The following is a 22,796-nucleotide window of genomic DNA, read 5'->3' on the forward strand; positions in this document are numbered from 1 at the left end:
AGAGAGGATGATGCCTTATATTAAGGTGGTGGCTGAAGACTGAGAGAGGGTACATTTTAAGAGAGACTTAGGTGATAGGCTGGGTGATGAATTGGAGGTGAAATGACTATCCCTCTCTTATAGATGAAGCATGTAGTCTTGGAGAGGGTGACAACGTATCCAAAGCCAATGGCAAAGCCCAAGGAAAAAGCAAGATTGTAGATGTTAGTTCCATTTTACAAAACTGAACATGAGACCTGGCTTTCTCTTTCATCTGTGTCCTCCCTGTAACCACAGATACACATATATAAATACATCCACACATGCTTAGTAACGCAGCTGAGTGCACACACACACACACACACACACACACACCACACACACTCACAGGCACTTTTTATGCCCTCCCTATATTTATTTCCTTAGCCCCTCTGTCTCAATCAGGGAACTTTGTCTAGTTACCCAGCCCCATTCAATTAGTTTCAAGTCTTGATCCTTCTCTTCGGATGTCTCTAGAATGTGTTCTCTTCCTTCCTTCTCCACTGCCACCCCTCTAGCACAGTTGCAGTAGTCTTCAGAGGCCTCTCCTCCTCTCCAGCCTTTCTTCTCCCCTGTGTCCTAAACAACATTGCTGAATGGATTTTCTTCAACCACCTCTTTCATCATAACACACCCTGTTCAAAAACTTCAGTTGCTCCCTAAATTAAAGTCCCGCCTCCTTACTCTGCCATTCAGGCCCTGTAGAATCAACTCCCTAATTATTTTTCTTTATGATTTTTGGCTCCCCCAAATTGATTTACTCTTTACCCACTCCTAATTGGGCATTTGAACATTTGAATGATACCTAAGAGTGGACAGAGTTCTTTCTAATGTTCACAACCTTGCAAGGTTGGTATTTTCACATTTCACAGAGGAATAAATCGAGGCTCAAAGAGATTAAGTCCACAGCAGTGCATGGCACCCAGACTATTACACTTTTAATACTTTTCTTTAGATAAATCTATATGTTTACTTAATATATTTATTTTACAAGAAAGTTTATAAATCATGGCCACAAATGAAAAACTCCCTATCACTCACAATGTTCTCTCTCTGCTAAGGGGAGATCAGAGAGGTGGTAAAGACACACTGCAAAGACGAGGGCTTTCTCCTGGCTGTGATTAGAAGCAATGGAAGAGGTGTGTAATTTGCTTTCTGTGGTGACTTGGTTTTGAGATTCGTACTTGTGTACCACATAAACTCATTCACTTCTGACCAGTGGTGCAGGGCTCACATCTTGGGGGTGAGTGCATTGCTGAACTGCTTATCATCTTGAACAAAGTTAACCCATGGTGCTCATTGTAAACTCTTGTGTTTCTCCCTTTCCAGCAGACACTACATTTATCCTCCTTTCTCCATCTGAAATTCATTCCTGACATGGCTTTGTTTTTCCCATGTACTCTGTACTCCAAACCACGTTTCTTCCTATGTTTTCACTTATAAGAAAGAAAGAAGCTAAATTTTTGGAATAAGCAATTTCTCTTCAGGGAGTCCCAAGGCTGAACTCATATCAAAGCTAAATACCCTCTCATTATAAGGCATGTTGGTCCCTCAGGCCAGAGCTGAGGTCATTAGCAGAGCAGGAGGGGGAAGTGTGGGTGGTAACTACTTCCATCCATACTATTCTGGTCTGCACATGGATAGAATAGACACCCTTAACCTGCCTCAGTATTGGGCCAAGCGCTATTTCCTAGCTTCATGAGTCACCTCACAAATTCCAACTTCTTTTGTTTGGGTCTCAAAGAATTTCAAGGATCTTCCCCTTTTCACCTGATAAAATGCATGGAAAATCCTTACAAACTGGAAAGTGTCCTATTTAAATATAATGTCTTGCATATTGCATATTTTCCACGACTCAGTTTTTTAAAAAATTATATCCAGGAAGGATGCAAATAGACATCTTGAGAAATGATTGCAGCTTGTGATAGAAACATCTCTCTTCCATTTCTCATTAGCCATATTCACTTAGAACTTGATAAAAGCAGACTGACTGTGATCCTGAATGTTTGGTAGTACATGTAGGATCACAAACTTAATACAATGTTCATTAAAATGGGAGGAAAGATAAGAAATTTTTCACTATTAAATTTTCCACAAAGCCAGTTGATTTTTAAAAGATAAAATCCGTCTTCTATAGAAATTAAACATCTAGTGTGTCCATGCAATTAAAAATGTCAAGTTTAGTATTAAAAGCGAGCGTTAAATATAGCACAATATTGTCAAAAAATTCAAGCTGCAAATACTATAAAACAGCTACAGAGTATTGTTGAGTGTGAGTTATAGGCAATACTGCATTTAGCAGTTAATTTTTTTTTGTATTGTAGCCCTCACTTGAAGAGAAAAACGGGAAATGGCTAAGATGTTCTGGAATATAAAAAATAAAAATAACAGAAAAAAAAAATGTGGAGAGACTTTGGAACTGAGTTCAAAAGCAGACCATAAAGCAGTTAGTTGATCACTTCTTCTCTACCTGGTCACACCAGGCTGGTGGCGGGAATTACTATAAGGCTTTTGGAGCTAATTGAAGCAGAGGGGATGCAGTTTTTGGTGCAGAACATTCTTGTTATTTTTGCTGCCACTTGAAATCAGATCGCAGGGACATTCATCGGAGTAACCCATGAGCCCAGGACATGACTCAGACCAATTTGCATGTGTGAGGGACTCTGCCCCAAGTGGTATCTATTTGGTGAATGATTACCTTGTCACAGACTGGCTTTCTCCTCTGGAGATGTTTCCATTCCTGAGCATCAGCCTAACTCCCTGCAACAGAAACAATAAAAGAGTAGAGCCAAGCAAAATCATTCCAGAGCCACCATATTCAAAAAGAATTTGTCATCCTTTGGAACTGTGCTCTTCCATTCTTTTTCTCTTTCTCTCCTAAGGATTGAAAATTCTGTTTTTAATTGTCCCTGCAGAAATTTGAGACATTGATTGTTACCCCACCTGTCCTCTTCTCCTAAGCCCTCCCTTTCATGCAAGTTTCTCAACCAATGGCCATTTTCCAATAGGCAGAGGACCAGAAACCTGTATGACTTCCCACCCTTTGTACTTACATCATTTGTATCTGGAGACATTAATTTCTGTAATTATAATCCCATGAACCAATGATGATAACTCAATTACAGTCATCTATAATTGATATCTGTAAGAAATTGGTTCCAGGATCCCCTGCAGATAACAAAATTCATGGTTGCTCAAGTCCTGACATAAAATGATGTAGTACTTGCATATAACCTATACACATCCTCCCTTATACTTTAAATCATCTCTAGAGTAATTATAATACCTAATACAATGTAAATCTTATGTAATTAGTTGTTATACTGTATTGTTTAGGGAATGACAAGAAAACAGTCTGTACATGTTCAGTGCAGATGCAACCATCCTTTTTTTTTTTCTGAATATTTTTTAACTTGACCTCAGTTGGTTGAATCCATGGATGAGAAACCCCCAGATACAGAGCGCTGACTGTATACTGTTCCTTCACTGAGGCAATGCTTCGTGATGTCAAAGTGCATACAGTTTCCTGAAGCAGCACAGCAGACTTTCAGATGTGTCATGTAGTGGGTTAGAGCCAAAGTTGAATTCAAACATCAGCTCCACCCCCCATAGGCTCTGGCACCCTGGTCATAGGTTCCTTCATGTGTCTGACCCTATTTTTTCACTTGCCAAAAATGGTAAATAAGACCTCCCTCTTAGGGATGCTGCGAAGTGAAATGAGGTACGTGTGTGAAGCACCTAGCACGACGGTGACACGTGGTGGGTGCTCAGTGATGCTGGCTTTGTCAACTGGGGGCTGTCCACGAGTGCAGTGTCTGTGCTCCCCATTACCACCAACCACAAAGAGTTCCCTTTTCCACACAGCCAGGTTTGTTCAGAGATGTCTTTATTGTGTACTTGTATATGTTATCTGACTAGACCAAGCTGCAAGGAGGTTTGGATCAACAGAATAGCATGCCATCATTTATTAAACTTCAGGAAAAGAAGATTCTGTTCTCCATAACTCACGTCCACTTGAAATAATTTCACGTGACTTCATTAAGCTTGAAGAATTGCACTTTTCTTCACCCCTCCCTTCTTCATACTTGCTTAGCCTTTACAACTCAAAAAGATAATTGCTCTATTAGCAAATGTTTATAGTATAATAAAGGAGTGGGAAGAAGGCAAAGGATTTTTTTGTCCCTCTGTCTGGGCCATTCCCTTTAGTTTCTTGGAAGTATTGGAAAGCAATGGAATAAACTATAAATAACTTTGGAAATAAACCAAAGGATTCATTTTCAGCCACTAGCAAACAGTTATTAGTAAAAGACTCCAAGACCTTGTGGGGAATGAGGCTACCAGGAATTTCTAGTTGCTGAAAGGATGTCACCACAACTCTGAGCTGTGAAGAAACCCTGGCTTTACTGGAAATCAGGAAAAGGCTCGGGCAGGTAGGGCCTATAGAAATTCCCTTCTTTGCCCCGGGGTTGGGGGATTTAAGAGAACCTTCTAGAGAATGCTCCCTTCTTCTATAGGCTGATAAGGCTTTGTACTGTTCAGATAGCAACCTTTTCTGTGTGTAATAGGCTGAATTGTGTCCCCCCATAATTTATATGTTGAAGTCCTATCCTCTAGGACCTAAGATCCCTCCAGCATTAATATGCAATGATTCTAATCCATCTGCTCTACAAAAATGTACACAAATACACACATAGATACGCACTTATATATCTTTCCTTGGGTCATGGAGGCACAGCTCATTCTTGAAGATCAGTTTGAGTTCAAACATTGAATGCTGTACATTCTGTAAAATAATTTAAGCAATAAACTACACTTACAGAAACTGTATTTGGACATAGGGCCTTTAAAGAAATAATCAAGTTAAAATGAGGTCATTAGGGTGGTCCCTAATCCAAAATGACTGGTGTCCTTATAAAATGAGATTAGGACACAGACATACACCGGAGGGAGACCATGTAAAGACAACCAAAGAAGCAATCCTACCAACATCTTGATTTCACCCTTCTAGCCTCCAGAACTGTGAGAAAATTAATTTCTGTTGTTTAAGCCACCCAGTCTATGGTATTTTGTTATGGCAGTCCTGGCAAATTAATACACTGTGTTAAGGGCCACATGTAACATACCTTCGTGACTGGGGAAGAAGATTCCTTCATGATCCCCACCAAAACTTTCAGGTTTTACAAGGAGTACCCCTGACTCTAGGAGGCTCCAAGGGGGTGCATGGTAGCAAGGTTCGGGAGTCAGAAGTGATCCTGCCCATGCAGTTCACCTCCTTGGAGTAAATGCTTTATCTGTTGATAGCCGGCTTCCTGGGCTCTCTTTTCTCTTTCTAGGATGTCACTCTCTTTATAAGAGCCTTTGACAGTGGAGAGTGTACTTAGCTTTCTGCTTCTCCCCTCTCCTTCCCTCTTCTCTAGCTCTCCCCCAGAACATTAATTTGATTTGTCTTTGACTCAGTGATAATATTTTCCTTGCAAATTATATGTGAAATTACACCACCACGAGTGTCCAAGCCCTCCCCTCTTCTCTGACCCTGAAATTTTCTACAGCTTGTTCATATGGTGGGAGGATGGTGGCAAGAGTAGTATTGGTAAAGAGATTTTTTTTCTCTACCACAGATCACCTATGTCACACCTAGGCAAATCTTCCTTAATTTTCTCAGTTTCCTCTTCTAGAAAATATAGTGTTAAGGCACCATTGTCCTTAAGATCCCTCCAGAATTAATATGCAATGATTCTAATCCATCTGCTCTACAAAAATATACACAAATACATATGTACACTTGTATATATCTTTCCTTGGGTCATGAAGGCACAGCTCATTCTTGAAGATCAGTTTGAGTTCAAACATTGAATGCTGTACATCCTGTAAAATAATTTAAGCAATAAACCACCTTTGCAGAAACCAATCATTAATGGCCCCAAGTAGAACAATGAACTTTTCTTTGTACTCATGTTTTTAAGTGCTGTAAAAATGCTTGCCCTAAGTCTCGGGTATAATAAGTCATAATTTAAGAGGTATGTGTAAAAATGCTTAAGCCAGATGTTTGATTTTTTTTTTTTAAACACACACAGCTTGTTTGCACACCCCCTTTTATCCTGCCTCCACAGTTCAGCCTCAGAGGATAACTAAGAGAAACCTCTGAGATTGTGAGAGGGGAGCTTCACCTGCCAGTCTGGGCTGCAGGATCTCTATAGCAACCAAACATAAATCAAGGAAATGGCCCCTTTTGTAAGTTGGTTAATAGGCACAACATGCTTCTTTAGAAAATCCAACCATTCTTTCAATAGACTTTGATTGAAAGTCAGCCTTTTCTTCAGACACATTCACATTCACATCTAGTAGCAGCTTGTATGGCTGTCCACGAGCTAATTTATTACCCTTTAAAGATCTGGCAAAGAAAAAATGGCTCTCAGAACAATGTTTACATTCAGAGGCATAAGCACAGAGCCACAAAAGAGCATCCTTTTGTTCTGAACTTGGAATATTAATCTTTAACCCAGGACTTTAACTTTCCCTCTCTTATGGGGTTCGGCAGAACCTCTCCTCCCATTAAAATTTTACTAATTTCATACGACATCGCTTCTAATGTGTGGGAAGGGGGGAGTAAGTCTTCCTCCCATTGTTTTGCTAAACCTTCACAGAGATTAATAGTTTCTCAAACTCCCACCCTTTGCTTGGAGAACACTCTGCTTTCAGGGACTGCTGAGGAGGGGAGTTGACTGTCTTGTGCCCAAAAGGAGAATTTGGCTAATGAACAAAAATACATGGGGTGCTCTTCACCCCTCGTAATGCATGCAGGTAAGGGCCATCAGGTGGCAAGGTGGCCCCTTCACACCTACACCCCACCAAAATGTAATCTGGAAGCATATCCAAGGAATGCCTTGCATTGTCCTGCAATGTCCTCCCCAATGTCATAGAGTATAAAGGCGAAGTGGGGACATACACAGCCCTTCCTTTCATGTGGATAGAGTCACATCACAAAGTGAATGGTGAGCCTTCCCCCAAAGGGGGGCCAAATGCAATGGCCTCTCTTCCTTTGAGGTAGGGAGAGGAGATGGGGGAAAGCCTACAGAAACAAACCTTTGTAGTTTGTTTGAAAGCAGCTTATGAGATGAAAAAGCACTTCTAAAACAAGAAGGAGCTTGCGTTGCTCTGTATAGCTTCATATCACAGACGGAGTTGGACAAGGAGAGACCCCTTCCCTTTGATATGGTTTGCTGTCCCCACTGACAAGTGGGGAATAAAGGACACTGGGTTGATTTCAAAATGGACGTGTTAAAACGTGCCCTACATTTTAGTTGTAGTGCTGTGATGAGAAAGAGTGGTCTTGCCTAGTCAGGGCGGAGCACTTACAAATAGCTTTTGCCTTAGCATTAGCTTGAATATACCTGTGGGGTCTGTGAAACTGAAGGGCCCCCCCAAAATGTAATGCAAACTAAGCACAGTATGTCAGAGATGCCTGCAAGAGCCGAAAAATATCCTAGACAGTCAGTAAAGGGAGTTGGATTTTCTTTTCCGTGGCTGGGGATCACATGGAGATGAAACATTTGCTGTCATAGTTACTCATGGTCAGGCTGTGCAGTCACTCAACCACACCAAATACTTTATGGATAATCTTCCACCTATATCAATGCCTATATCCATGTTCTCATACATCACAGAGAGGCAGTATAGCACAGTAGTTAAAAACATGGGCAAAGGCAGTGTTCAAATCCCAGCTCTGCCACTTAATGACAGTGTCACTCTGGGCAGTGACTTCACCTCTCCGTGCTCATTTGTCAGATGAGGTTATAACAGTACCTACTTCAGAACATCCTTAAGAGGACTCAATGTTTTCAGTGAATCTCTCAGAATGGTGCCTGATGCATTGTGAGCCCTCACATTAGCTGTTATTAACATTTCTAATGTTTTTGTCGTAGTTCATGCTGTTGCACGGTTGATATTGCTAACTATGTGAAATATGCCCATTACTCAACATACAGCACAACATTCTCCAAGATCAGATGACATTTTGCAGAACATTGAACAAAAAAGAAAAGAATTTCACAAGGCTGGAGTTAGTCCATTAAGAAAATCCAGAGATAGGAAGTAGCTGTGTGTATGACAATAACTAATCCCACTTGCCACAAGCCATCATCACCTGGTGTCGGCATCCTCGCCTACAATCGGATTGGATGGAAATATCTCAGGCTCAGGTGTTCTGGCTAAAGACAGAAAGAGTGCATGTGTGTCTTCTGTCTGTTCTCTGCCACCGAGATAAAGAACTGGTTCTCCCCACCTACCCTGGCCAGGCTTACAGGGTTACAACCTAGTAGCATTTTTGGAATTCAAGAGTGCTGTGGCTCAATTTCATGTATGTTGCAACCAGGAGTGGCTACTCAAGGCTCTTGGTTGTCCTCACACTGCTCATCTGTTCTATGGGCTTTGTTCCTTTCAATAAGTCTCCTCAGCTTCAGCCCCAATACCAAGGCAATATTAAATTCGGAGGAGGTAAGGAGGGAATGTTCACCAAAGGATTCACCAAGGAAAATGCAGCCTGTTTCCCAGGAAGGAGCTCCACCTCTGTAAGAATTTCATGAGCAAATCAGAACTTGTCGAAAGGATCAATGGAATTAAAAAACCAAGGAGGACTTAGGTAAAAGTTTTTATTATTTTGTCATTAATTAAGAATTACATTTATAAACATTAGGTGTTCCCTGAGAAGCAGCAGCATATGCTAGTGGGAAAGGTTCAAGTCTTAAAGAGAGACATTTGAACCCCAAGAACTTAACTTCGGTACTTACTTCATGGCTTTCGGCAAGTCTTGTTCTTGAATTCATTCCCACTATTAGTCAATATCCAGCAGAAAAAGATAAACACCATTTCAGCTATTTCTAACAGAAGGAATTTAATGTGGGGAATTAGTTATACAGGTGATGGAAGAGCTAAAAGAGGAAATTGCAGGATTGGGGCAACTCAGACATTAGCTACCATAGGACGCTACTACTCCCCCGAGGCTGAAGGGACAACAGGAAGAGATGGGGCCACCGGAGGTTAAGAGCTGGGGCAGACAGTGGGAGCTAAAACCACAGAGGAGATTCATTTATTGTGAGAGAAACCACCTACGCAAATGGAGAGAGGAGAGATGCCCTGGCTTTTCCCCAGTCCTGGTGCCTGTTGGTGGAAGCTTCCTGGAAGCCAGTTAGCAGCATATTCATGCTTGCATCGTCTTTCCCCCTCCTGCTCCTATAGAAAATAAAGAAGGAAAAATCACAAGCTTTGCAGATTTGCTCTCAGATTCATTTCCTGCCCTTACCCGCTCTGATCTTTATCACAGGGTCTCATGGCATATACGTAGATAATGGTGTCCCTATTAAGTGTGCACTCCATGACCAGTCCTGCTCTGTGTTCTTTAACCTCATGGATACCAGAAAACATTTCCATGTTGTTTTCCTCTAAAGACAATCGTAATCTGTTTATTTTCCCAAAAAGATAGTATTTAATCCTCAGTGGTAGACTTACATGCTACCATTTACCATGTAACTCTCTTATGCTAGAGAGGCAACATGGGGTAGTGGTTAAGAACAAGAGCTCTTAAGTACTTAGGTTTAAATCCTGGTGTGCCTGCTGTGTGACTTGGGGCAATTTAACTGTTATGGTCTGAATGTTTGTGTACCTCCAAAATTCATATGTTGAAATCTGATCTTCATTGTGTTGGTATTAAGAGGTGAGGCCTTCGGGAGGGACTAGGTCACAAAGGCAGAGGCTTTATGTGTGGGATTAGTGCCATTGTAAAAGAGGCTCCAGGAAACCCCTTTTGCTCTTTCCACCATGTGAGGACACAGCAAGAAGGAGGAGTAGGCCCTCACCAGACGCCATATCTGCTGCCTTCTTGATCTTGGACTTCAGCCTCCCGAACTATTAGCAATAAGTTTCTGTTGTTTATAAATTACCTGGTCTAAGATATTTTGTTATAGCCGCCCAAACAAAGACATTAACCTCTCTGTTCCTCAGTTTCCTCATTTGTACAATGATTTTAAGAATAGTCCCAACCTCCTGGCATTTTTGGTTTATCTGACTAATATGCAGAGCTATGTTCTCCTAAGTAGTAACTGAAATTTTTTCCAGGCTCTTCCTAATGTTCTGACATATCAGTGATCCACTTTTATTGCTGTGACAGGAAGACAAAATGGGACTATTTCTGCCTCAGTTTTGACTAAGGCACCTGTATACTGATACCAAATACAAACCTAAATGTGAAGCAGGTCATCAAAGGCAGGAAGGAAACAAGGCCCACTACTCTTCAGCCCCATCACTACCAGCAGCCACAAGGAGAATTCGGGAGGGGAACAAGGTTATGTGCAGGACTTATTTGGAGAAAAGGGAGCTTTGCCTCACATACCAAAGGTGTTTCTCAAAAGGTTGTCTTGTGGACTAACTCAGTAAACGTCCATGGTTTTCTATATCAGAGGCTCAGGGTATAGTTGAGTTGACTAAGAAAAGTCCATTCAAGGACACATAATCCTACATAATAGAATGAACTCTGGGACAGACACCAAAAGAGGCAAAACTTGAGCTGGGCCTTGAAAGAAGAAACTTAGAAAATGGTCACAAGACGAACACATCATGAAATAGTCCAGAAACAAAGAACAATCCTCTCACGCCACAGTAGAAAATCTGAAGGGCAAGACAGCCTGATGTCTGCCAAAAAAATCTTTTTTTCTTTTTCTTTTTTTGGTCCCAAAGAAGCTGGGAAGTAGGGTTTTGCTGGAAGCTACTGCTTAAAGGAAAATTGGACTAGCCATATCCATGGGAAAAGCAGGGTGGGAAATAAGTTTACCATTTTTTAGCTCTGGGAACTCAGGCAAATTATGTCTGTGTGTCTCCATTTCATTATCTATACAATGTCGATTTTAATTGTACCTACCTCTTAAAATTGATGCAAGGTTAAAATGAATTTATATTTGAATGTTCTTAGCATGATACCTGGCAGGTAATAAAATTCTTAATTTAGTTGTTTTAATTATTTGGTGGTAAAGGTCTGGAAGACAAGAACGGGAATGATCTGGATCACTGAAGGGAAAAAAATCATTTTACCTGGAAGGATCAACTTATTTCCTGTCCGAATTGTTTTACTGTTTAATTCAGTGGTTCTCAGGATGGATTTCTAACCTAACCCATGAATTGGCTCATGTCATTATTACTAGTTAAAATTTGGAAGTTCCTATTACCTTTGTTTTCTTGTCTGAATCCATAATATATTTAGGTGAACCAGATATCTCACTGGCATGCCACCCCCAGCAGTGCTTTACTTCTCAGCTTCTCTGGAAAGGATGTTTTACAGGGGTGAGGAGGTTTACCTTCCGTATCCTGGGTAGCCCATGAGGCACATGGACCAAGATGGTTCCTGGAAACTGAGTTTTGCATATAGCTCTCATTCCCTACATAGTATCCATGATGTAGAGAAAGAGTTAAACGGACTAAATGGCTTAAGCTTCAGGCTCTTCCTCTGGCCTTTTTCGACTTTTAAGATTTCTGTGTATTTAGACTTTAGGAAATTCATGAACCTCTGTGATGGAATGCAAAATAGTATGTATCCACGCAAGCGTACATCTTTGTTAGGAGAAGATTGCTTTCTTCATATTCTCAAATGGTTAAAAAAAAAAATGGCTTAGGATAAAGTACAGGAATTAGGGTCTAGATTCCCTACCAGCAGAATAATCAGACTTATAACTGAAACATAGAATATTAGAGGAAGAAAAGATCTTATAATCAACTCCTGTAATCCTACAACCTACCCCTCCCTACTCCTGACATTGCATAGTTGAAAAAAATGCAGACCCAGAAGCCACTTTTCTTTTTCCCAACTTACGGTTTACTTTTAATTTTATTTTGGATTTAGACTGGTCAAAGGCATTCCTGCCTTCTCCACAGAGATGTAATATAATATGAACTCATAAGAATTGCGGTTTGTTTGTTTTCTTGTAATCTGAAACAGCTTTTATCAAAAACCTAATTCATAAGGAGAACCTAATCATGTACAGGAAAAAGCAGATCTTTGTGGGGACTTTTTTCCTTTCCTTTAAGATATCAGGACTATAAAGTATTATTTTTTTTCCTTTTGTTTTCTCCCCTATTAAAAGCAGGAGTCAATCCAATGTTTTTCCCCTCGTCCTCTAGTCTAGTCTCACGCATGGGACTAATTAGACAAGACAAATCACTGGAAGAGCATTTATCTTTATCCGGGAGGTTGTTTTCAGAATTTTTTAATGTTGTCCTAGCATTTCTACTTTTTTGGTGGCTTTTTGTAATAACAGATAGGCTCAACTGTTTTTCATGCCTGGTGGGGCAAGGAAGAATTGCATTCACTTGTGTGTGTATGTATACATATGAGAAACATTAATTTTTAATTTACTCTGTTTACCTTGAGAAACTGCCAGTGAATGATTCAGATATTCCACAGAAAGGGACTTTTCTTTCGTAATATAGGACAAAGGACAGCTAAGCATGGGTTCTTTCTTCAAAGTGGAGGTTCGGGGAGGGGGGAATATTATTTATTTGTGCAGCCTACAAAAGGACTCCTTTGACTATGTAAACACTCATATAATTTTATTAAGAGTTGCTACCAAATCTTTTCATCTAGTATATGCTTAAAAACTAGGCTTAGATGCAGTGATAAAGAGCCAGGCCAGGAGGTTCCCACATTCTTTTAGTTCAGCAATCCACTGTGCTTCTATGATTCAGAATCAAACTTCAGGACAGTGAACTGCATAGTGGTGAATGAGGCTGGTCTCTGATTTTTAGTCCCAGGTATGACACTGACTTTGGGGATTCCAGAAGTCCTCCACTCATGTCGTGCACTTGGGTACCCCAGGAGCCTGGATATATAAGGTCTGCTGATTCCAATGAGGAGCAGAGCAGAACTTCTCAGCTTCCTTGGGGAGGCGGGTGGGGGTTAGGGATGAAAACTGGAGCATTTCAAAGGGCTTTCCAATAACTGCTGTGTACAACCTGATTCATGGGATTCTCCAAGCCTCTTCAACTCTGCCCAAAGTGTCCAAGAACCCACAAAGATTTACTCAGACTAAGGGGGGGAGGTGTCAGTCCTGATTCTAAATTTCTGGAGATAACTGGAAAATCTGAGCAATTTGCTTCTGTTGCAGCCATACAGTGCCCCATATAAAGACTGCCATGTATGATTATGCTAATGTACATACCACATCTAAGGGGACACTGGTCCCGTCATAGATATCATAGACTCATGTGGTTATTAAAATAGCTTTCTAGCAGATGACATTAAGGTGACTTGTTCTAACAAGGTCAGTATATTAGCCCAAGTTTAGATAATATGAAAACTTTTGTTATTAGTACAGCTATTGTTTTTATAATAAATAGCTAACATTTAGTAAGTATTATTGGAGAATGTCAGCTAATAGCTTTTGACCTCTCCCCTCAAGACAGACTTTTTAATCTGAATTCAGAGGATCCTTCAACTTTGAAAGAAAAAAAACCCAAAAAACAAAAAACAATGCGTCTTTACTATCACTCACTCCTAATTGAAATTTGGGCTTATGAGTGGAGGCGACCACAGTATTACTAGCAGTGCCTGTGATTTTTCTTTAATATATCACATTTAATTGTTGCCCTATCTCAAAATATTATTTATGATTATCACTCTTTCAAAGTTATGCTAATTGCTAAAACCTACCACTAATGTGTTATTTAATGAGTTAATCAAGAACATCTATTACTATATCATGTATTTTTAAATAAATATTTTAACTGTCTTTTAAAAAAGACCATAAAGTTGGTTTTGTTTGTAATCCTGTATATTTTGGTTTAAAAACATTATTCTGAGAAAGAATCCATAGGCCTCAGCAGCCTACGGAAGGGTCTGTGGCACACATATAAAAAAAGTTAAGAGATCCCACTGCAGGGAGTTAAAGACTAGAAATAGTTTCAAGAATCATTTGCCCCCCACCCGCCTGCCTCAACTGACTGTGGAAAAGTCATAATAATTGTAAGAATCTACCTGAACAGTTTGCCTTTTATGTCTAATTGCCGTGCAGTATAATTACAACTATGCGTAGCATTCAATATGTGTCAAATTGATTTTTAGTTCATTGGATTTGATTTCAACACCACGCTCTGTTCATTTAAGCACGGTCTTCATTGTTTCATAGTTTATGCCTTAGGGGGATGTGGTTGGGGAGATGATATCATGTGAAATGACATGAGAACCACTGCTCTAAATTTAACCTGTGTTTCTGTTATTGCTGCTGCATTGTGTCTAATAAACACTGTTAGATGACAAAAGAGACACTGTTTTCTACAAAATATCCTTGCATTATAATTTGTTCAGCACAAGCACATACTCCTCAATGTGGAAAAATGATTAAGATGCCGTAAAATGTGACACAGCTTCTAGACTGTGAAGAAAAGGAGAGCAAATACATACTGAACAATACTCTGATTTTTCAGTGTGTGAGATGGACACCCGGTCTCTCTGTAGCTTCCAAACCCACAGCATGTCTTGATCTGACCATTAACAGAGATGATCTAGACTCTGAATCATTAATTCCAGATTCTAGAAGAAAGAATGTGACTGTCCAAGTCTGATGTCCTTCTGGGTCCATTCAGGCAGCCAAAGGGACAAAGTCCTATAGTACAATGTAGGTAGAGGGCAGTTTTCTGAGAAGAATGGAGGCAGCCAAAGGTTTCTGTAACAGAGTCATAAAGGCTTCAGAAGAAGACACTGTAATGGTTACTCAGGGAAGCCAGGACTGTGTGTATCCCTGCTGTCTTAGTCACTACCAGCTGATGCTATAACAAAATACCACAGACTGAGAACAGAAATTTATTTCTCACAGTTCCAGTGGTTACCTCTGTGGAGAAGGAAGAGACTGTGCCTCGGTGGGGATCCAAGCAATTTCGGGGTGCTGGTGATGTTCTGCTTCTTGACCCATGTGGTGGTTACATGACTGTGTTCAGTTTGTGCTGAATAATCAAACTGTAGACTTACGATTTCTATACTTTTCTGTACGTATAATTTTGTAAAGTTATTAAAATGAAAAAGAGAAAGCTAAAAAAAAAAAAAAAAGGAAATTCCTGCACATATGCCTACAATAGAAACTATTCAAGGAACTCCTCAAAAATGCAGTATCCTAGATAAGTCACTCACCCAGTGATGGTGGCCTCTACCAATGAGCTCACACCGACTCCAGCAACAAGTCCTGTAACCAATGGTCTTTGTTTTGAAATGGCTTACATTGGTTTTTCCTTCTTGTTTTTAAGAGTTTCCCCTTTGCCCCAACTCTTTTTGATGTGCTGATAGTTCACCATTGCATGCACATCCCAATTGCAACCCCCTGCTATTTCCGAATAAACTCTTTCTTTGGGGAAAAAAAAAAAAAATACATATCCACAGTCTACAACAAAACATGAAGAAGGTATATATCCCACAAAGTTGAAATGAAGAAAGCAGACAATACCTCATGGTTATAAGGAGAAGGTGGCCATGATTACATCACCAGCAGAGAGCTGTGAGTAACTCTGCACCTCCTGTGAGAACCCAAGGCCAACAATGTCACAAGGCCACCTCAATATCAGGCCGTAACTGCCCAAGGAAGGGAGAGTCCTCCGGTGGAAGGTGAGCAGAAAACTGAGAGTCCCCAAGTAGCTGAGGGAGACCAACACCATGGGAAGAAAATTGCAGGCTCCACAAATGGAAGGACTAATACTAGATTAAATAGGAATATTAGAATATTTTTTAAAGGACTTTAAATTTTTAAAAACAACATAGCCTCAGAGAGCCAAAGGAAGAAATCACATCACTAAAGTCAGAATAAGAGGTTATATAGAAAAAGAACAGAGTTGTACGAAAGACAATCATAAATTCTGGAAATGAAAAATATTAAAAACTCAACAAATAAGCTGAATGGCATACTGAACTCAAGTGAAGAATAAATCCCTAAAGTAGAGTATAAGTAATGAGATAGATGGTATAAAAAAAAAATAAGTTCAGAGACCTGGAGGGCAGATCCAGAACTTCAAGTAGCCATCTAATAAATAGTAAAAAGGAGAGAATAGAAACAAAAAAGAAGAAATAGTGACCGTGAATGTTTTAGGATATGTGTCTTGTCTTAGTCCATTCTGTGCTGCTATAACAGAATACCTGAGACTGCATCGTTTATAAAGAACAGAAATTTATTCTCTCTGTTTGGGAGGCTGGGAAGTCCAAGATCAAGGTGCTCCAAGATGGTGCCTCCTCTCTTCATCTTCAGGAGAGAAGAAATGTTGTGTCCTCACATGGCAGAAGAGCAGAAGAGAGATCCTACTTGCAAAAGCCCTTTTTATAGAGACATTAATTCATTCATGAAGACAGAACCCTCGTGACCCAAGTACCTCTCATTAGGCCCCATCTCCCAACACTGTTATATTGGGGATTAAATTTCCAACCCATGAATTTTGGAGGGGACAAAAGCATTCAAACCATGGCAAGTCATTACACTAAGTTCACATTAATGCCAAAATGAAAAAATAAAAGTGTCATAAACACAATGAGATACCACTTCATACACACTACCATGGCTAAAAACAAAAAGTCAGACAATATCAGGCATTAGCAAAGATGAGGAGAAATTGGATCTCTCATACATTGCTGGTAAGGTTGTAAAATGATGCAACAGCTTTGGAAAATAGCCTGTCACTTCTCAAAAGGTTAAATATAGAGTAAGAATATGAATTAGGAATTCCACTCCTAGGATATATCCAAGGGAATTAAAAACATGTTTGCACAAAAACTTGAACTTGAACATGAACATTCTCGCAGCATTATTCATAAGCCCCAAAGTGGGAACAACCCAACTGTTCATCAACTGATGAATAAACAATTGTGGTATATCCATAAAATGGAATATTACTCCAACGATGTGCTGATACATGTCATAACATAGATGACTCTTGAACACATTATGCCAATAAATAAAAAGAAGCCAGTGGCACAAAAAACCATGTATTATATAATTCCATTTAGATGAAATATACAAAATAGGCTAATATGACAAAAAGTAGGTTAGTGATTTCGGGGGGCTGGGGACAGAGGAGAATCGGCAGTGACTGTTAATGAGCATGGGGTTTCTTTGGAGGATGAAAATGTTCTGGAATCAGGTAGTGGTTATGGTTGCACAACTTCATGAATACATGAAAAATCACTGAATTGTACACTTTAAAAGGGTGAAGTTTATGTAATGTGAATTTTTTTCTCAAGTAAGTTATTATAGAAACAAAAAAGTTTTCACCAAAGCTGAGCTGTGCCCCATGCTGTTCATACAGGGTCCAGTGAGAACAAGTCATCTTATCTGCACATTTGTGTGTTAAAATGCTGTTCCCCATTTGTCACAGAATTTTTCGTGTGTATGTAAGAGAGAGAGAGGAATGGCGTTTTCAGTATTTTTCTTTACTTAGTAGCTTCTCAATTTCTTAAAGACTAGAAGATCATCTGAAGGGCAGGTTTGATGGTCTCCTTATAGCACCTCCAACCCTCAAAGGACCATCAGAACCTGAATTTATTACCTTATACCCTTGAATTCTTTCCCAGGAGGCTCCTTGGTTCTTGACAGAAACCTCCTTGTGTCCTTGGCGCACTCAGCAGCTCCAGCCCCAAAGCATGTTACACTCAGAAGAACTTTGGGAGGTATCGCTATCTCCGTTTGCAGATGAGAAAACCCAAACTCATAGGGACTATGATCCAAAAAGCAAAGAAAGCTGACCCTGATTTTATCCTCACATTTCCCAAACCCCTTAATCTGATTCTTCAAGTGCTTTTAACAATGAATCCTGTTGACTAAATTTATTACAGGCCTTTCTGTTCAATAATGACTACAATTAAGCCAGAACGTTATATTTGACAACGATAGAAAAGCTGAGTTCCAGCTAATTTTTTTGAGCTAGCTCAAAGAGTAAGCAAAACAAAAGGCCACGACTGAATAAATGCCCAAAGGAAGACCAGTGTCGTCTCTGGCTTTGGGTTTTCTCTCTAATCTCCTATGATCTTTAGCTGGGCAGATATCACCAGGTACCCACCACATGGTTGAAACCTCATCAAGTAAAAATTATTTCTTTTCTGCATGGTGGTGTTCATCTCTCTTCTCTCAATAAATGGATTGTTTAGATGCTCAGGTTTCCTTCTTTGTGAAACTCAGATGCAACAACAACTTACCACAATCACTGGCAGGATTTCAGTAGAGCTACTTTTGAGTACCAAAGAACCACAGCCGGGCTGGCAGAATGTTTTATTTTATTTTGTTTGGTCTTAGTTTGTTTCTTAATTGCAAACTGCAGAGTCCAGGGTTCAAGAATGAAGCGTGACAGTGGGTGGTCCACAGGTTTAACAAGGCTTGTGAATATTGCCAGATCATATCTAATACGCTTCTGAGGCTTGGTGATACCTGCCATGAAAAAGAACACTGAACAACTCCAAAGCTCCAGAAAAATAGAAAATATGGTTGACCCTCTTAAGTCCATTTTGACCTCAGTAATGTGAGTACATGCACATCTTTCCTTTGCTAACCTCAAAAATAAAATATCCTGAAGATAAGCAAAATAATCTGACTTAGAGCAGCAGTTCTCAAATTTTGCTGCACAATAGAATAACCCCAGGAGACTTTAACAATCATGATGCCCAGAGCCCAGATCAATTAAGTGAGCATCACTAGGCATTGGACCCAGGCATCACTAGTTTATAAAATTCCCTAGATGATTCTAATATGCAACCAGGGTTGTGAACCAGTACCACGGCACAAATTTGCATCTTACTGAAGGCTTACATTCTAATATTCAAGGCAAAAATAGAGAACAGAAAAAGATTACGCTTGAAAATCCTTTAAATTGCCAATGATGTAGAATATAAGTGGCTTTATATCTCTAGCCCTGAATGGCTAACATAAGTGAAGATGCTTAACACACCCAGAAATGTACAGCATATATTAAATGGTACATATGCAAAATATAATTTTGCTATGTTAATTAAATAACCAAAAGCACACATTGAGTTGAATTCAGGTTCTTTAAATGCACAGAAGATGGGGTTCTGATGTTCAAATGTAGAGGGTCAATGTAATATTCATATAAATGATTAATCTATGAATTTTGGATGACTCAGAGTCAACTTTAAGATCAAGGAGATTTTATAACATATCTTTGGTAGAAGCAAGTACTTTTACACGTTACCTGGGGCTCACAGAGTGAAGTAACCTCTCGTGAATCATGGCTGAACCCAGAACCCCTGTGACCAGACTCCCAGGCCATTATAGAGCACAACTGTCTGGCAGATAGTCAAGGCCTTCCAAGACCCGGCTGTACCCTACTGCTCTTGCCTTCCTTTTGGTGCTGCCTAGGAAGGTTACTTTATTCAGATCTGCTGATCTCCTTTTTCCTCAACATTAAATGTTCATCCCATTTCCACATTGTTGCCAAGCTTTTCCAAGCTTTTCCTAGTGCTTAGAATGCCTTTTAATTCCCATCCACTTGCCCGTGATCCCAGATCTACCTACCTCCATGCTAAATCTGCCATAACTATGATGTCTAGTATTGCCTTCTCGACTGCCTTAGAAAGTCTGTTTCTTCATATTCAGCTTGTTTCTATCTGCACTCTTTCAGTATTTTTCAATTCTAGTTGGTCAGCCCACCTGTGGAATAATCTTTGACTCTTTTCTTCTGTCATGCCCAAAAACTAATCCTTCTGCAAGCCCTATGGGCTCTGTCTTTAAAATTATCAAGAATCTAACCACTAATTACCATTTCCAGCACTACTACCCTAGTCCAAGGAACCATTTGATCCACCTGGGTTATTGTAGTTGCTGCCTAATTAGTTTCCTTGCTTTTGTGCTTGCCCTCACAGACTGTCCTCTGCACAGTGATCCTTTTAAATTGCAAGTCCAGTCATATCCCTCCCTATTCAAAGCTCTTCAATGGCTCCTGTCACCTTTAGAAGGAAATCCAGATCTCACCAGGTTCTGCCAAGATGCAACAGCAATTCAAACTTTCTCCATTAGTTTTACTATACACATTAATAATAACTAGCGTTTAACAAATGTTTACCCTATACAGGCACTGTTCTATACCTTTCTTGTGCTCGTGGTTGCTAAACCCTGTAGGTGCCATTACTGTTTGGAAACTGAGGCACAAAGAGGTAAGGAGACTTTCATAAGGCTGACAGCCCGTAAGTGATGAGCTAGGATTTGAACCACTAGAGAGTTGCACACTCTCAACCACTGCCCCAGCTGGCCTCTGAACATAGGCTGCATAAGATGTGCTGCAACCTGCACTGTCAGACCTTCATTTTAATTTAAAATATTTCAGCAAGGAGCCCAGGATGCTTTTGTTTTCTTATGTTTGCAAATGTATCAGTGTGAATTTAACTATAGAAGTAGAGGTCTTAAGAAAAGAAAAAGAGAACAAGGTTGGAGCCTGCATTAATTAGGGAAGCCCACATCCCTCAGACAGCAATGCCCCAGAGCCAAGGTGGAAGCCAAGAAATTTGTTTAAAAATATGATATCTCCCAAGCTGAAGATTACGTCAAATGTATGTGATATACCACCCAAAAGGCAAAACCACAGTTTGCTTGTTTAAAGGCTTATTTCAGGTTGGCTTGGCTGCATCTTGAAGCGGCACCACAAGCAGTGGGCTGCAATTCCCATGCAAGGGTTGGAACATTGTCTTGAGAAGAGGAATGTGGTCCCCCGCCCCAGAGACACCACACCTGAACCATAGTGTCTACCACACTCCTATTTCACAACGGGGGGACAATTGCATTTGTTGAGTAGCAGAAAGAGCTTGCACTTCAACTAGAATTCCTGGAGAAAGAGCAGACTGTCAACCAGTGGCATGAAAAGCAGGAAGGGAAGAGGGTCTTTGGGTGTTGTGCTAGAGGTGAAACTCGAGATGGGGGAGTAAAAGACAGGTGATCGGTTGTTCAAGACATTCAAACATTCAGGTGATTCATCCTGTCTGGTATCCATCTTGTCCTGAATCCCCAAGCCCTCCTGTTGGTTCTGCTACTTAGGAAAGACTCCATCCAATTGGTCGTGCAGGCAGTGTAACCAGAACCTTGTAAGTATCTGGGGGAAAGAGTTTGGGAATTTTAGCCCAGCCTCTCCTCCACTGTATTATAAACAGTTGTTATCTGACACAGTTGAGAATACAGGAGGAAAAGGCCCAATTACACACCAGGAAGTACAGTGCCCCGTTTTTGGAGAAAGGGAGTGAAAGGGCGTTGGGTTTCATTGATTGGGTCTTCGTGGCAGGCCGGCTGCACCCCCCAGGAAGGCCTGGTATTCCTGTCCTCTCTGTGAACCTGCCTGAAAGGGATACAGGAGTTATTGAGTAATCAGGACTTGTCAGCACCTCGGTTATGCAGGATGGTTCAATCCGATAATGTGAATGGAACCTGTAATAGGGCTGATGAAAAGCACTCCAGTTTCAAAAGGGCCCTGAATGATTTTTTGTTCATTTTCTGTTTACATGTAATGTGTTATTGATGTCATTACCTTATAATACAGTGGCTTGTTTCGTAGAAAAACCAGAAATTATTCATTTAAAAAAAAAAAAAGAGAGGGAGACTTAGAAGAAGAGGAAGAAAGAAGGAAAAAAAGAAACCCTGTTACATGAGGAAAATTGCATTCGAATGCTGCAACCGAAACATATTGATTTTCTGGCACTAGACTTTTTAGATTAAAAATGCCAATACTAAATCCTTTCATGACGTATAGTTCATATGAAGTTCGCATGTCATTTACTATTATTCTGGGAGAAAAAAGCTGAATCTTTAATGAAAACAGACTTGGAAAGAATGTCTGCCTTTTCCACAATTTGCATACCATTATAATAATGCCTGATTATGAGCTAAACGTGCTGATAGTAGGGTGGGTTGAACATTTTTCTTATTTCAAATCAAAAGCCATTTTTTCTGTTTTAATTGTCTACTTGTCTTGGCTGTATCCTTGGTAGAAGCGTAGATGGGCACTCTTTCATTGTCCAGGCTCATTAAGGGTTGGCATGTTAAGCTCCCCATGCTAAGAATGACACATTTCTTCACATTCTTTTGGAGCCACAGACCTGCGTATGTCTGGTCTTACTGGAGGTCAAAAAACATTGATGGTACCTCTTAGTTATTTATTCAAGTTAGTTAAGAATTATAATGTACCCACATAAGTTCCTGGCATAGTCTTGATTTTATTACATTGTTACTGCCAGTCTCAAAAGTCCCTCTGCCAACACACATGTCTCAATTACATCTCTAGCCGAAGTTTATGTTTCTTACAATGTGCCATAGCCAGGTCTGAAAGTTAAGCAAAAACATCTTTCCTAAAAACCCATTTCCTTTTACTATATCTTTTTGTGTTTTCAAGCCATTATCACAAATATTTGTGCTGTGTTCAGACTTATCTCTACCTCCTGCTAAGGCAGGGATTATTTGGTTTCCTTGTCTTTGGACAGAGGTAAGTAGGTCCTATAACATTCTGGCCTCAGTGTCTTCATCACAAGAATAAAGACGAGGCATTCAGAGGGTGTGGATTTCTTGGATAAGAAGCTTCACTAACTGGAATCCTCCTAAGTGTCTGTAGTGGGAGTTAGCCCATGAACCAATTCCTATCTAACACCTACTTTTGTAAATAGTTTTATTGAACTTTTGTTTACGTATTATCCTGTTACATATTACATATGTAACATATTCCATCTGTTTACATATTATCTATGGCTGGTTTTGCACTACAGCAGCAGAATTGAGTAGTTG

Source organism: Cynocephalus volans, chromosome 11 (assembly GCF_027409185.1).
Source record: "Cynocephalus volans isolate mCynVol1 chromosome 11, mCynVol1.pri, whole genome shotgun sequence".
NCBI classification, from domain to species: Eukaryota; Metazoa; Chordata; class Mammalia; order Dermoptera; family Cynocephalidae; genus Cynocephalus; species Cynocephalus volans.